This window comes from Rhinatrema bivittatum, chromosome 1, assembly GCF_901001135.1.
Source record: "Rhinatrema bivittatum chromosome 1, aRhiBiv1.1, whole genome shotgun sequence".
NCBI classification, from domain to species: Eukaryota; Metazoa; Chordata; class Amphibia; order Gymnophiona; family Rhinatrematidae; genus Rhinatrema; species Rhinatrema bivittatum.
The window spans coordinates 70,578,026-70,593,018 of record NC_042615.1 but is presented as its reverse complement, the minus strand read 5'-3'; the positions used below and the strand labels follow the sequence as shown (position 1 = coordinate 70,593,018).

Sequence of the window (14,993 nt, the reverse complement as noted above, 5' to 3'; positions counted from 1 at the left end):
TAGCAGGGCAGATGAAGATGACAGGCGTGGCAGGGCAGACGAAAAGGCATGGCAGGGCACGGTCAGGCAAGGCAGGGCAAGGCATAACAAGGCAAGGCAAGGCAAGGCAAGGCAAGAGTAAAACCAATGGTTAAAAGCCCGGAACCTCCAGGGAAGCAATGTCCATTCTGGTGCCCTACTCAGCCCAGCCGGGCTGAGTCGCGGAACACATGAGAAGGCATCAGAGCATGGAAATCCAAGGACAGGTTGAACGGGCAGGTGACCAGATCCCTCAGGTGCCCTACACAGTCCAGCAGGACTGGTTGTGGACCACACTGAAGGACAGGACCTGCCAGGGAGGAAGACATCAGGCAAGAAAATCAAGGCAAGGCAGACATCAGGCTTACGGACATCAAGGCAGACTCAGAACAAGGCAGGCCAGACAAGAGATGAGATGACTCCATGGTACCGTCGGATGGAAAGATCCACCAGCGCCCTACACAGTCCAGCCGGACTTGTCGCGCACCACTGAGGCCACTACGCGCTCTACTCAACCCAGCCGGACTGGTTGCGGACCACGAGGGATGGGTCAGCAGAGCTGAAGACATCAGGAAACAGGCGGGCATCGGAACAGACAGGCATCAGGACATCAGGATCAGACGGGCAGTCTGGAACATCAGTGAACATCAAAGACATCAGAGCATGAGATCGGAACATGGAACAATACGAAGACACGGGATCCCACAAAGAACAGAGTGCCTAGTAGGAGAAACAGATGTGGAGTCCTAAGGAGGACTTGCTCCTTGCGAAGACGATGAAGGAATGACCTGAAGAACCTTTTGTAGGCTGAAGAGGCGGATCCAGGAAGTGACATCGTCCAGGGCCCCACTCCCTCACTGGCCCTACAAGAAGGGCAGAGAGAGGCAGCCCCGCGCCTAAGGAAAGGCAGGAAGCAGGACTGCAGGACCACAGACAGCGGTCCCTGCTGAAAGACGCTGAAACACTGAAGCAGGGGAGGAGCCGGAGCTGGGCCGTGCAGGCCCTGACATGGGAGGCGGCTTCCTTGCCGCACAGGAAGGACTAAGGCAGCTCCAGCCGCAAGAAGGATACTGAAGACTGCAGCCTCTGGGCCACGAAGAGGAACTGGAGTCCGCGGCTTCCTGCCACACCAGTACGATAGTGGCTTCCAGCTGCTTCCAGGAACCCCAGCACGGCTCCTGCCGTGCCGGTGATGACATCGGGGACCAGGCCGGGCCAGCCGAGGAAGGTAAGAGCCTGCTTGCGGTGCTGTCGCAAGCAGGATCGCAACACTGCTGACTTCCCAGCATCACAAAATGTTGTATTTAATTCAAGGGCACAAGGAACCCAGCAATAGTACCTGTGTCCCCAAAGCACCTAAATTAACAATTTATAAACACTTGAGAATAGAAGCCTTAGATATACTATCTCTTTCATAATTTGTAGATTAAAAGAGGACCAGAGGTCCATCATATCCAACCTACTTCAAATTGCCATGCAACTACCTTTGCATGGTAATCCAGAGAAAAGTACTTCACTACCCCCTTGCACACACATAGGGACAGATCTTAAAACCTGCACGTGGGCATAGATTTGTTCGCGCAACTCGGCGCAAACAAATCTACGCCCGATTTTATAACATGCGTGCACAGCCGCACGCATATTATAAAATCCAGAGTCGGCATGCGCAAGGGGGTGCCCAATTGTGCAACTTGCGTGCGCTGAGCCGCGCAGCCTTCCTCCATTCCCTCCGAGGCCGCTCCGATGGAACTTTCCATCCGCCTCCCCCTCCCTTCCCCTACCTAACCTGCCGTCCAGCCCTACCTAAACCCACCTCCTTACCTTTGTTCCAAAATTACTCCTGCCCAAGGCAGGTGTAACTTGCGCCGGCCGGCTGCCGGCACGCCATGCCCGGCACAAGGCCACTGTGTCGGAGCACTCAGCCCCACCCCTGGACTGCCCCCCGGACCGCGGGCCCCGCCCCTAGACCGCCCCTTTTTCGATAGCCCCGGGACATACGCGCGTCCCAGGGCTTGCTCGGCGCACACAGGGGCAGCTTTTCGGGGGTTACACACGTATCCCTTTGAAAATCTGCCCCCTACTATTTATCTGTAGCTAATTATACTTCTTTCTTACTTCAGAAACAGCAAGCAGTCTAAACCTCTGGATTAACACTTTCCCTAGAGCAGGGGTCAGGAACCTTTTGGCTGAGAGAGCCATAAACGCCACATATTTTAAAATGTAATTTCCATGAGAGCCATACAATATGTTTTAAAACTAAATACAAGTAAATGTGTGCAATTTTATGTAAGATCACACTTTTAAAGTACAATAAGTCTCTGAAAATATTACACCAGGCCTTAAGACACCAATACATCTCCTATTAGGGAAAACGGACCAAGTCAGGCTGCTATAGAGTCCTACACAGAAACTACACGCAGCAGAAAACCTCACCTGAATCACGTGCTGTCCCTCACCTAACATAGAATAAAAAGACCAAAACGCCTAACAAGAAGCATGCAGACAAAACTGAATTGGAAATTGCAACAAGCCAGAGTCTCTGTATGCAGTTGTAACAAAGGAAAAAAGAACATCACCCCATCCTTATAAAACAAATAAGAAATATAAAATCATCAGCAGTAAAACTGTACTAACAAAAAGAACATATTTCGAAACAGCTGAGGAGTGGAATATCCAATAATTAAAAACTCATATAAAACATTTCCAGATACCAACAAAATATTTCAAATAGCAGACACAAAGACCACAGTAATGAAAAATAATAAGGATACAAAAATTTTTTTGCTCTGCATACCTGGGAACGTTTGATATCCAGGTGTCCTGAGATTGTTCTGAATTAGCAGGTGGTTTGCTTGGAACTTCTCCTCTCTCAGTCACATACCAGCGCTCTCTCTCACACTGGCTCTCAATTACACACCTATACACACATGCTCTCAGTCACTCACATATACCATGTTTTTTCTCTCTCACTTATATAGGCTCTTAATTACACATTTACACACATGCCTGTCTATCTTTTCATGCTTACACACACACACACAGGCTTTCAATCACATAAAATACATGCTGTCTTTTTCTCTCACCCACAGACTCTCATTCACATGCTTACAAACATGTCCTCTCTTTCTCTCATTTACACACAGTGCTCTCAATCACATACTCACATGCTCCCTCACCTAAATCAGCTCTCAATCACACACAGACACACATGATCTCTCTCTTACTTATACACACAGGCTCTTAATCATACATACACATGATTTCTCTCACACACAAAGGATCTCAATCATACACACATACTCTTTCACACAAACAGGTTTCATAATCACAAATTTACACATACAGGTTCCCAAGGTAAACTTACATTCATGCTCTCTCTCTCTCACAGGCAGGCTCTCAGTCACAGACATACGTCTCTTTCACAGGTACAGGCTCTCAATCATTCACATACATGCAATCTCTCTCACATACACACAGGCCCCCCGCGGCCCGGAAAGTGGAGAGTATCGGGTGCCTGCGCGGCAAGAAGAGGCCACGCTAGTGTGCTTGGCATCGGGCCCGAAGAAAAGAAGACTGCAGCGCGGCTCAGAGGAAAATGAAGAGCTTCAACCGCGGCCGATGGGACTCCGCCTCCGCGAGGGCTGAAAATGAAGAGGTTAGCGTTGGGAGGAGGGCTGCTGCCGCGAGTTCCCGGGGTGGGGAGAGAGAGAGTGAATGAGCGAGCAAGCATGTGTGTTTGCTCGCTCATTCACTCTCTCTCTCTCTCCCCCACCCCCACCCACCCCCACCCCGGGAACTCACGGCAGCAGTAGCCTCCTCCCAACGCTAACTTCTTCATTTTAAGCCCTCGCAGAGGCGGAGTCCCATCGGCCGCGGTTGAACCTCTTCATTTTCCTCCGAGCCGCGCTGCAGTCTTCTTTTCTTCGGGCCGATGCCGAGCGCACTAGCGTGGCCTCTTCTTTCCGCGCACGCACCCGATACTCTCCACTTCCTCTTCCGGGCCGCGGGGGGGGGGGGGGGGGAAGAAGAGAGCACGCCGGTGCTGCTGACTCCAGCTGTCCTGTCGCGTTCCGCCCGGCTGACAGCATTTTAAAGCCCGGGTGGAGGAGGACCGGGGAGCAGCTGGGTCAGCGGGAAAGTGTGGCGACTGTCTGCGAGTCAGATGCAGCCCTCAAAAGAGCCATATCTGGCTCGCGAGCCATGGTTCCCGACCCCTGCCCTAGAGTCTAGCTATTTTGTTGCACTAATCAATATCCTTATCCTTCCCAAAACATGTCCAGTTTTTATTTAATGTTATTCAATACAATAAATAATCACTCAATAGATGTCAAATAGTTAAATCATAATGTATATTTGGTTGTGAGCATCTTAAATCTTGCTATGGACTTACACACATTCCTTGTGTCTTGTGTCTTACCAGCGTCATATAATTGGTCTTGAATTCAGAAACAGGGGTTTTGTTTTTTTTAAATACATCTTTTAATGCAAAGTGTGCGGAGGAGTCTTGCGTCTTTCATTTATTTTTGAAAAATATATACTAATGTAAATGCATGTTAGTAAAATGACACTTATCTGAAGAGGAGTGATGTTGTTCCACAGAAGGATCATAAGTGATTTTATCTACAAGAAAACCCATTTATTTAAAAAAAAAAAAAAAATCCTGTTTCTTGAATTCAAAACCAATGATTACAATTAGGTGCCGCTGGTAAGACAAAAGACACACAGAATGCATGCAGTCCACGGCAAGATTTACGATGGTCACAACCAAATATAGTTTATGATTTAAATACTTGACATCTATTTGCTTGCATAGATTGAGTGAGTATTTTTTTGTACTGGATAATTTCAGTTCACTATTTTTGCCTCTCCGTACTCATTAACTCATTGACTGCCTTCATTAGCAAAGCTTGGTCTCAGGTACATAAGGCTGACAATGTAAATGCAGATCAGTTCAGGAAAAGCACATGGGTGCAGAGGAGGGGAAGGGAGGAAAGAAAGGAATCGTTTTTACATGAAGGAAGGTCAGGAGAGAGTTCTGTAGGTTGACCATATAGCTCCATGTCAAAAGGGAAAGACTGAGCCGTTGCAATACATGAAGGTGTAGTTCTCTTCTAAGAAAAGCAGGATAAGCTGCTAGAGAGCTACCAAAAAAAAAAAAAATGGTGGCCTAGGCATTTCTTTTCTCCTTCCCCCTTGCTCAAAGAAACCCCTCCTACTGTAATTGTTAGGCAGCCCCTGAACATTTATTTATTTATTTATTTATTATAACTTTTCTATCCGAAGTTCAAATAACAGAGTTAATTATCACTCCGGTTTACATTGCAACCATAAAAAACAGTGACAAATTGTCTTACATAGAACAGGGGAGAGAAAAACTTGCATACAGCTTAAGCATGGAGTGGAGGTAAACGTGTCAAACTGGTAAGAACTGAAGAGTTGGCTTTTTGGGTAACAAGGCATTCCGAGGGAGGGGGTAGGAATGAGGGATTGGAAGGGGTTTGGAAGGGGGGTTGGAAGGAGGTGGGGGGGGGGGGGGGGGGGAGGGTAGCGGAGGGTATAAATATTTCTATTTGCTAATCCAGAAAGAACATGATGCAATTCCTCGGGAGATTTTTCAGATCAAAATAATAGATTTTACATTTTGGCTAGTGTTGTGGATATGAAATCTGGAGATCTCTAAATTGTTTGGACGAGTGTGCTACAATTCCCTGAATTCGTCGGAGTGAGGGCATGAAGCGGGATCCCTTGCACAGGTGGCAGGGTAGAACAAGAAGACTGAGCATGTGCAGCAGCTGTTGGACAAGAGAGCCACAGTCAATCAGACAGAGCATCGGCCATTGCTCTTTCTGGATTAGCAGATAATATGTACGCTTAAATAAATGTAATTGCTTAATTGAAAAACAGGCTGAGCTGGTAAGAATCAACCAGGGGGGTGTCCCCTCTCAACAGTTTCTGCTCTCAGGGACAGAAAGCTGAACAGGGCATTGTTTGGATCTGGGGGAATCTCTGGATGGAAAAGCAGAGAAAATCTATGAGACAGAAAAGGTTTGCTAAAAAAAAATGTATTTGGAGAAAGCATCAACTGATGCAGAGTGAGCATCATATGAAGTGGAAGTGAGGAGGAGGCTGGGAACTACAGACCAGTTAGTCTGACATCCGTGGTGAGCGAATTAATAGATTTGCTGCTAAAATAGAGGATAGTACAGTTTTTGGAAACCAGTGGATTACAAGATCCAAGGCAGCACAGTTTTACCAGAGGTAGGTCTTATCAGATGAATCTGATCACATTTCTTTGACTGGGTAACCAGAAGAGTTGGATGGTCAGAGAGCACTAGACGTAGTGTATTTGGATTTCAGTAAGGCTTCTGACATGGTTCTGTATAAGTGATATAAATAAACTGAGAGCCCTTGGTATGGGCCCTAGAGTAAGTGATTGGGTTAAAAACCGATTGAGAGGGTAATGGTAAATGGAGTTCACTTTGAGGAGAGAGCCATTGCTAGAGGTGTGTCACAGGGAGCAGTCCTGGGATCAGTTCTTTTCCACATTTTCATAAGTGATATTGTGGAAGGACTATTGGGAAAGATTTATCTTTTTGCAGATTAAACCAAAATCTGCAACAGGGTAGACAGCCAGGAAGGTTGGTAGACAGGAGCGAAGGGAAGTAATGAATCTTGAAGAATGGTCTAAAATCTGGCAGCTACAATTTAATGTTAAAAAATGCAGAACCGTGTTTTTGGGCTGCAAAACCCAAGGGAATGGTACAATATAGAGGGTGAAATTATTTTGTGCATGGAACAAGAGTGGGATCTGGAGGAGATCAGAACTGATAATCTCAAGGTGGTCAAACAGGTGGAGAAGATGAATGCAAAAGCCAGAAAGGTGCTTAGATGCATAGGGAGAGGAATGGTCAGCAGAAAAGAAGATGATATTTCCTCTGCATAAGTCCCTGGTGGGACCATCATGTACAATTCTGGAGACTGCACCTTCAAATGATATAAAACAGATGAAGTCCATTCAGAGGGTGGTTTCTAAAATGGACAGTAGTCTTTGGTATAAAGTATATGGGGACAGATTTTAAAAATCTAAACCTGTATGCCCTAGGGAAAAAGCAGGATAGGAGAGATATGATAGACATGAAAATATCTCCAAGGTATCGGTGCTCAGGAGGCACTGGCAGGCCTTTTTCAACAGAAAGGAGGCTCTGTAACAAGAGGTCATGGGATAAGAGTGAAAAGTGGTGGGCTGAGGATTAATTTAAGGAATATTTCTTTACAGAAAAGGTGCTGGATGCATAGAACAGCCTCCCAGTGAAGGAAGTTGAGACATGGATGGTATCTGAATTCAAAATAGTATAGGATAAATACAGAGGATCTCCGAAGGAGGTGATAGAGATTGCAGAGCTGAGAAACTGATATGGATGGACTGACTAGATAGGCCGTCTGATCTTTTTCTGCCGTCATGTTTCTATGTATACAATATGTTTCGGTATATAAAAATGCCTAAATAAATAAAAAATAAAATAAATAAAAATGTATCTATGAAATAACACTGAGAGTGCTAAGCCTTCACAATTAAAAACGCACAATATAATACATAGAAATATCGATTATTCACCATATTACATAGAGGAAGACCCACTTTACAACTTGGACAGTGAGGCATAATGGTTGTGAATATCATGGTTGGGCCCATGCACAAGGACATGCTTTACAGTCGATGACTATCTGAATGACTTTTTCTATATATCTCAGATCTATTACCCATCACTGAATGTATAACCATTTCTATGTATTGTTGGTTGCTGTTCTATATTACTTCAATAATGGTTAATAAAATACAATTGACAAAAAAGAAATAAAGTAAAATAGGAAAAGGAATCTTAGCAGGACCCAAAAACATTGAAGCAATGAATATATACCAGCACTGATTGTGTTTAAAGATAATTACAAAATTAGAGAGCCTGTAAACCTGTCTATAATTACCTACAGAAGAAGAGAGGACAATTAACATCCACTGCACAATAGCAGAGATGGAGGTTTCATTGTTTTACAAAGTTCTCTCTGAAGGAGAAAGTGGAGAACGTTCTTGCCACTGTGTTTCCTTTCCTTTCCTGCAGGAGTCAGAGCTCAGTCTCAGTGCAGTGGATCACCAAAGCATCACGGGCAAAGATCTTGGCAAAGTTCAGCAGATGGCCTCAAATGGAAGAAAACGAAATGGATAGAGAGCCGGGTGTGGGCAAATGGGCCCTGCCAGGTCAGAAAATCGGATCCAGCCATGCCTGCTCATGATTTCAAATGATTGTGTTTAGAAATTTCTGGACCTGTCTCCACACTGTGGAAAGATGCCAGACCGATCTTACAGACTGCGTGGAGCAGAAAGTATTGGAGCCCAGACTGACAACATAGCTTAGCTTTTACAAAAAAAAGTAAATGTGCTTGAACAACATGACAGGGATGCTCTCTATTCACTTATTTATTTCAGGCACTTTAAAGCGGATTACATTCAGGTACTGCAGGTATTTCTCTGTCCCCAGGGAGCTCACAATAAGAGCCGTTATTTCCTAAGCTCGTTTTACTTAGAGACACAGAATGGGAGGAAAGCCTTACCAAATCAGGCCCTAAGTTTGTATCTGAGATAGGAGAGAGTGATGCAACTTGCTCAGGGTCTCAAGAAGCTCTAGTGGGATTTGAATCCTGGCTGCTCTTGTTCATATGCTGCTGCTCTAATAGCTCCACCCTGCTATTTTGTGTGTGTGCCATGAAACCATTAGCTGCTAAGATAAAGAACCATCCAGGTACTGCAGAAATGAGGGCAAGAGACGACACTGAACACAGAATAATGCTGTTTACTGAGGAGGCACAACGTTTTTGTTCACAACCACTTATAATCAATCCTTGCTTCCTTAATGGACACTATTAATAGAGTTTTTTGTTTTTTTTTTTCCAGGATATAGGATGATTAATTAGAGGTATACAGGGAAAGCAAATTTGTTTTGGAGTTTGGTTTTTTTGCTTCATTTTTGTTTCATTTTATTTAGTGTGTGCTAAATGGTTTAGGAGGATATTATTTACACTTTTAGTACTCACTAAATGAAAGAAAAAAAAGCACATCCCTAATATTAATAAAACTGAAGTACTGGGTTTAAGAATCTCTCCAAAAACAAAGTGGCCATTCAACTGAGCTAGACACTTGAAAGTACCTTGGGTTTGTTATCCAGTATCCTAGCAAAGCTATACATTTTAAATTACAAATCATTACCAGCAAAGGTGAAGCAAGACCTTAGAACATGGTCCCCTCATCGTTTATCCTGGATGAGAAGAATTGCAGCTGTTCAATTTAATCAGTGATTTCTTTCTGGAAAACAAGTTCTGATACTCACATTGCAGGATGCACATTTTTTTTTTATTATTATACTTTATTAAATTTTCTTCAATGATTATATCATGAAAACAATTTAAAAAATATGTATCCCAATATCAAGGCAATCATTATTAATATAACTTAGAAATATCATTGTTATACATATAACATAACTGAGGGAGAATATCACAATAATCTAAATAAATTTAGATTATTGTGACCTTGGGCAAGTCACTTTACCCTCCATTGTCTCAGGTACAAACTTAGGGCCTCATTTTCTAAAGTATCACAGGCCTGCGATACTTTAGAAGATGAGGGGCGGGGGGCCTAAACGGGGGGCGGGCCTGCGCTAGCCGGCAGCGATCACACCGTCGCGGTGCAATTGCTGCCGGTTTCGCACCCAATAGCACCACCATAGGAGGTGTAGCTATTGGAAGCGAAATAGGCAGCGAAAAGGCACTTACCTTTTCGCTGTGCGCGCCGTCGTCGCGGAGTCGGCCCCGGTGACGCCCTGACTCCTCCTCTTCCGGGGCCGACTCTGCCCCCATTTTGGTATCACACACGAAAAGGGACATTTCACGTGTGAAACGTCCCTTACCGCGTGCGATACGTTTGAAAAATGAGGCCTTTAGATTGTAAGCCCTCTGGGGATAGGGAAATACCTAAAGTACCTGAATGTAATCCTCTTTGAAGCGCTGAAAACGTGCGAAAAGTGGAATATAAATCTAAATAAATAGGAAATTCAATATCTAATACAATCCCGATTATCTATCTTCGGGTTTACTTAGACACAGAATAGCAATAGTTGGAGAAAGGAGTTACCTCTAAAATTCCAGCTTCTGATTTATCTAACAAAAAAGGCTCTAAATGAACCAGGTCTGTAAACCTAAATTTTTTCCCCTGATAATTTATATAACAAACACATGGAAACTTTAAAAAGAAAGTTGCCCCCAGAGCCACAACTCGATGTTTTAATGCAAGGACATTTTTCCTCCTTGCTTGAGTGGCTCTGGAGACATCTGGGAAAATTTGGATCTTATACCCTCAAAAAGAGACGTCTTTGTTCCTAAAAAAACTTTCTGAATAGATTATCTTTATCTTGCTCTGAAAGGAAAGAAATAGAGTTGCCCTATTCTCAATTATGTCCAGGGACTCCTCCAGGAAGGTTGAAATTCCCAAACTTGGAGGGTCCTCTGTACCAACATTTTGAATATTCCTCTCCATTCTCTTTTTAAAGTAATATATTTTAGACAAATATGGAAATTCCTCCTCTTTATACATTAATATCTCTCTAAGAAACTTTTTAAATATTTCTAGAGGAGATAGAAGGCGAGTTATTGGGAAATGTATTAATCTCAAGTTCTTTGATCTCAATAAATTTTCCATACGTTCTAGCTCTTTATGCATATTTAAACTATCACGCATAAAAGTACTCTCTGATGATTGTACCAATTGCATTCTATCATTCAAAGCTGATATATCTTTTTCACATTTCAACATTTTTATCCCATATTCATTAATTGTTTCTGTATTTACTTTGATCACAGCTGATAAGATCTATTCATTACTGTAATGTTATTATCTAACTTTGAAATTACTTTCCATAAATCAGATAAAGTAACATTATCTGGAGAGACATCCGAGACAATGCTACTAGAAAGAATTGGGAGACTCTCAACATTTAAAACTTTAAGCATAGATTTCTCAGACCCTTGGTTTTCTGCTCGAGTCATCAAGCTTACTTCCAGGGGAGTTATTCCTACCAGTTCTGTCACCATTTCAGCAGATGGGCTCTTACTTGGCTGTGGTGGTAAAGCAGGTCCTTCTCCAGGACTAAGAGATGCTAAAGATGAGCTTCCCAATGCTTCCTCTATTGAATCAATCCTCCGTCTTACGACATGTTGATCCATTGGGCCGGTACGATGTTGTGGCACTGGTGACGAAGTCAATATCTTTGCTTTTTTCTTCTTCCCCATCTACGAAGAAGGGAATCAAGGACAAAGACCCTGGCCAAACACCCAAACTAACCCGGACTAAGCCGGACCAAGCTGCGTGCCCATTCGGTGTGCGTGGCTTAGGTGTTGTGCCAGCGGCGTTAAAGCACTGCGCCTCGGCAGGATTTAAAAGCCGACTTGGCCACGCCCCCTCTGACGTCGGCAGACGCGTCTTTCTCACCACAGATGTTAGACAATTTCAAGGCCTCTCTTTCAGCGAAAAGTCAAGATTCTCTCCACAGTTGGCAAATGAATTCAAGGCCTTTCTTTCAGCGGGACACCTCGGGGCTAGGGGCCGACAGCCCTCTCCTTCTCTCCCCCAGGATGCACATTTTTATTTTTTTTTGCGGGACCAAAGGGGAAATCCATGCAGATGAAAGAAAAGGTGTCGGTTCTCAGCACCAGTGAGTATCCCCTGAAAATGAGCCCTGAATTCTCCCAAAAGCATTATTTATCTACGTTTGTGGCATAGAAATATTTTTTACACAAAATCTCATCTGTCCCTTTAACTTTTATCTCACTGTAGGGCATTCAGGAATCAGACAGGGTTAACATTTCTTTGTGAAATAAGCTCAACATTGTTAGAGGGGGCAAGGGTTTCAGAAAAAAAATTAATGAGAATTCAGCAATGTAAGCAAAAGTATAAAGCAGAATTTTTTGGGGTTGATGTTTAAGTTTCTATTGTTGAAGGGCGTGTTAAACATGGATCCTTATTTAAAAAAAAAAAGAAAAAAAAAGAGAGTTTACATATTTTGAAAAATTAGTACATGGTCCATAGTACATAGTACATAGTCAGTAACAAAGATTAACCAATGTGCTGTTCAAATGTAAGTGACATTAGGAGAGAGACATAGACTCAGAATATCTGACAATGAATGGGTAACAATATATCAGTGACTGAGCAAGGGCAACTCAATCTGTGCCACAATGCAGGAAAATGGATAGAAAGTATTATACCAGTGGTATACACAAGAAAGACTGAAGGAATTGGGATTTAAAACATCAGATAAATGTTGGCAAAACTTGTGGGGCAAGGGGGAAGGGGGTCCATGATTAAGATTTATTGATCTAAAATCATGCCATGGATATTTCAGGTAGCAGGAGTTGTTTATTTTAGTTTATTAAAATGATAGTGGTGAACAATAAAATAACATATATAAACATTAAGCAAAACATTAATGAAACAAAATAACATAATCAACTATGAATCAAATAAATATGTCAATAAAATATATAAAAATCACTAAAATGTAAGACCTAAGCTGGTTGTATTATCATACATTAAATTAGGCAATCCCTCTAATCAGGGCTGCTTTATCCTTAGGGCACTTGACCAGGACCCAAAGCCTTGGAGGGGCCTAGCTTGATAAAAAAAAAATTAAAGAAAGAATAAAATGGTAAAAAAAAAAAATAAGAAAAAGAAGAGAAATTAAAATAAGATAACTAATATTCCATATTATCTTCTTTAGGTCTTAACAAAGATTGTGATGTGGGCATGGACCCTTGGGTCGAGGTAGAGTTGGTGCAACTTGCAGGGAGGAGTCCTGTAGGTCCCTACCATTGGCTGGTGGAAATGGCTGCGACAGAGGTCCAACTGGAACTTTACCTATATCAGCCTTTGTTCCTTTTAGGTTGAGTCTTTGGGTGCTGGGGCCGGCAGGAGTTAGGCGGGAGCCTCTGCTGATGAGCTGGATGTCCAGAAAGATGGTTGAGCCACAGGCAAAGGTTTGAGTTAGGCTGGGTATAGGCATAATCAGGGGCAAGCAGTGGTTGAGACAGGCAAAGTTTGGGCAGACAAGATTGAGAGTCAGGCTGAGGTCAGTGGCAGGAAGAGTTCGGACAATGTCGAGACTCAGTCAGTGGCAAGTGGAGTTCAGGTGAAGTTGAAAGTCAGTCAGGCTGAAGGCAGAACCAGAGATCCATCTGAGGGAACACAGGATGGATAGGAAGGCAGAGAGGTGAGGAACAGCACAGGTAGGCAGACGGTGGTTCAGAAGACACTGATGAACTGAAGACTGACCACAAGGTGAAGACAAAGACCAGAAACGAAGACCAGGAACATGCTGAGACAATTTGCTCTGCTCAATGAAGTTGAGCTTTTGCCAAGGCATCTTGTAACCAGAGAGTTGCCCTTGTTAATGTCATTAACAGGGGCCATGTGGGCTTTCCCGCTGCGATCCCTTGAAATTCTCTGAAGAGGTGGCCTTCTGCATATTGCCTTGGGGCCTTCCCTGGTGTTGGTACTCCTTTGGATGGGCTTGGGAAAGAAGGTAAGTGCAGCTGTCCACGGGACAGGCCCATGGACTACCAAATGCAACAGATTAGCTGAGTTCATGGTTCATAAATTGCACAAAAATTTCATATGATGAAGAATGGGGAAGGGCCTATCCTGAAGAGGATATACTGAGGCTCCATGATATGCAAATTTATTTTATGCATATTCATTGTGGATATTCTGAAAACCTGACTGGCTCTGGGGTCTCCAGGACAGGTTTGGGAATCCCTGCCTTAAATTCATATCCTTCAATAATAAATTGAAAATAACAGCAGAATATCAGGGATCAAATCTGCAACTTCAGATGGGTAGAGCCAGAGGACTTGGTGACAGAGCCACAGGGACTCTGAGATAGTGCAGATCCCGTGGTAAATATCAAGGGAAGAAATATTAAGGAGGGCTACCTATGAAGGCCTCTCATTGGACCAGCATTAGATCTGGCTCCTAATATACAGCTGTTTATATGGAAGCCAGCAAGGCACACCTTTGCTGGTTCAACAGCCCACACAGTTTGTTCTGTGTTCTTCTGTTGCTTGCCTTAGGCCATTGATCCTGGCTCCTGTCTTCTGGTCCTGTCTTGGTTCCCTGGTGTTCTTTATATCTCTGGCCTGCCTATGCTTGAAAAGACCTGGGGAAACAGCAGCTGATTCAGGCGAAGATTCTTGCTGCAGAGTGCCCACCTTGTCCTAAGACAACAGTCATCTGCCATTATATTCACATTCCAGACCCATAGCAGAGTGAGTCATTACACAGAATCACAAAAGCTGTGAAGATAGGAAGAAAACTAAATGAAAAGGCAACAAAATAAAACATTTAGAGAACCCAAAGTGGTTCCAAAGGGAATTGGAGAAGAATATTAATGCTGTTAAAATGCTACTGATGAAGGAAGAAACATAGGGGCGGATTTTAAAAGGGTTACGCGTGTACCCCTTTAAAACCCCTCCTGTTTGCACCGAGCCTATTTTGCATAGGCCCGGCGACGCGAACATGTCCCAGGGCTTGAAAAAAGGGGGTGGGGCGTGGGCGTGGGTGGGGGCATGGGCGGGGCCTCCAGGCACAGTGGCCATTTGCCACTGTGCCCAGGATTGCAGGCTGGCCATCGGGCGGCGCGCCACCTACGCCTGCCCGGAGGCAGGCGCAACTTCTAATTTAAAGGTAAGGGGGGGTTTAGGTAGGGTTGGGGGGTGGGTTAGGTAGAGGAAGGGAGGGGAAGGTGGGGAGAAGGAAGGTGGGGGGCGGAAAGAAAGTTCCCTCTGAGGCCGGTCCGATTTCGGAGCGGCCTCGGAGGGAACGGAAGAAGGCAGTTTGGGTCGGCGCGCGCAAGGTGCACAAGTGTGCACCCCTT

General features: G+C 44.0%; 1 protein-coding gene across 1 annotated transcript in view; it reads right to left on the bottom strand.

Moving 5' to 3' along the window:
• The window catches only part of RXFP1 (relaxin family peptide receptor 1), a 267,825-nt gene that overhangs the window by 35,377 nt on the left and 217,455 nt on the right, over positions 1-14,993 (bottom strand).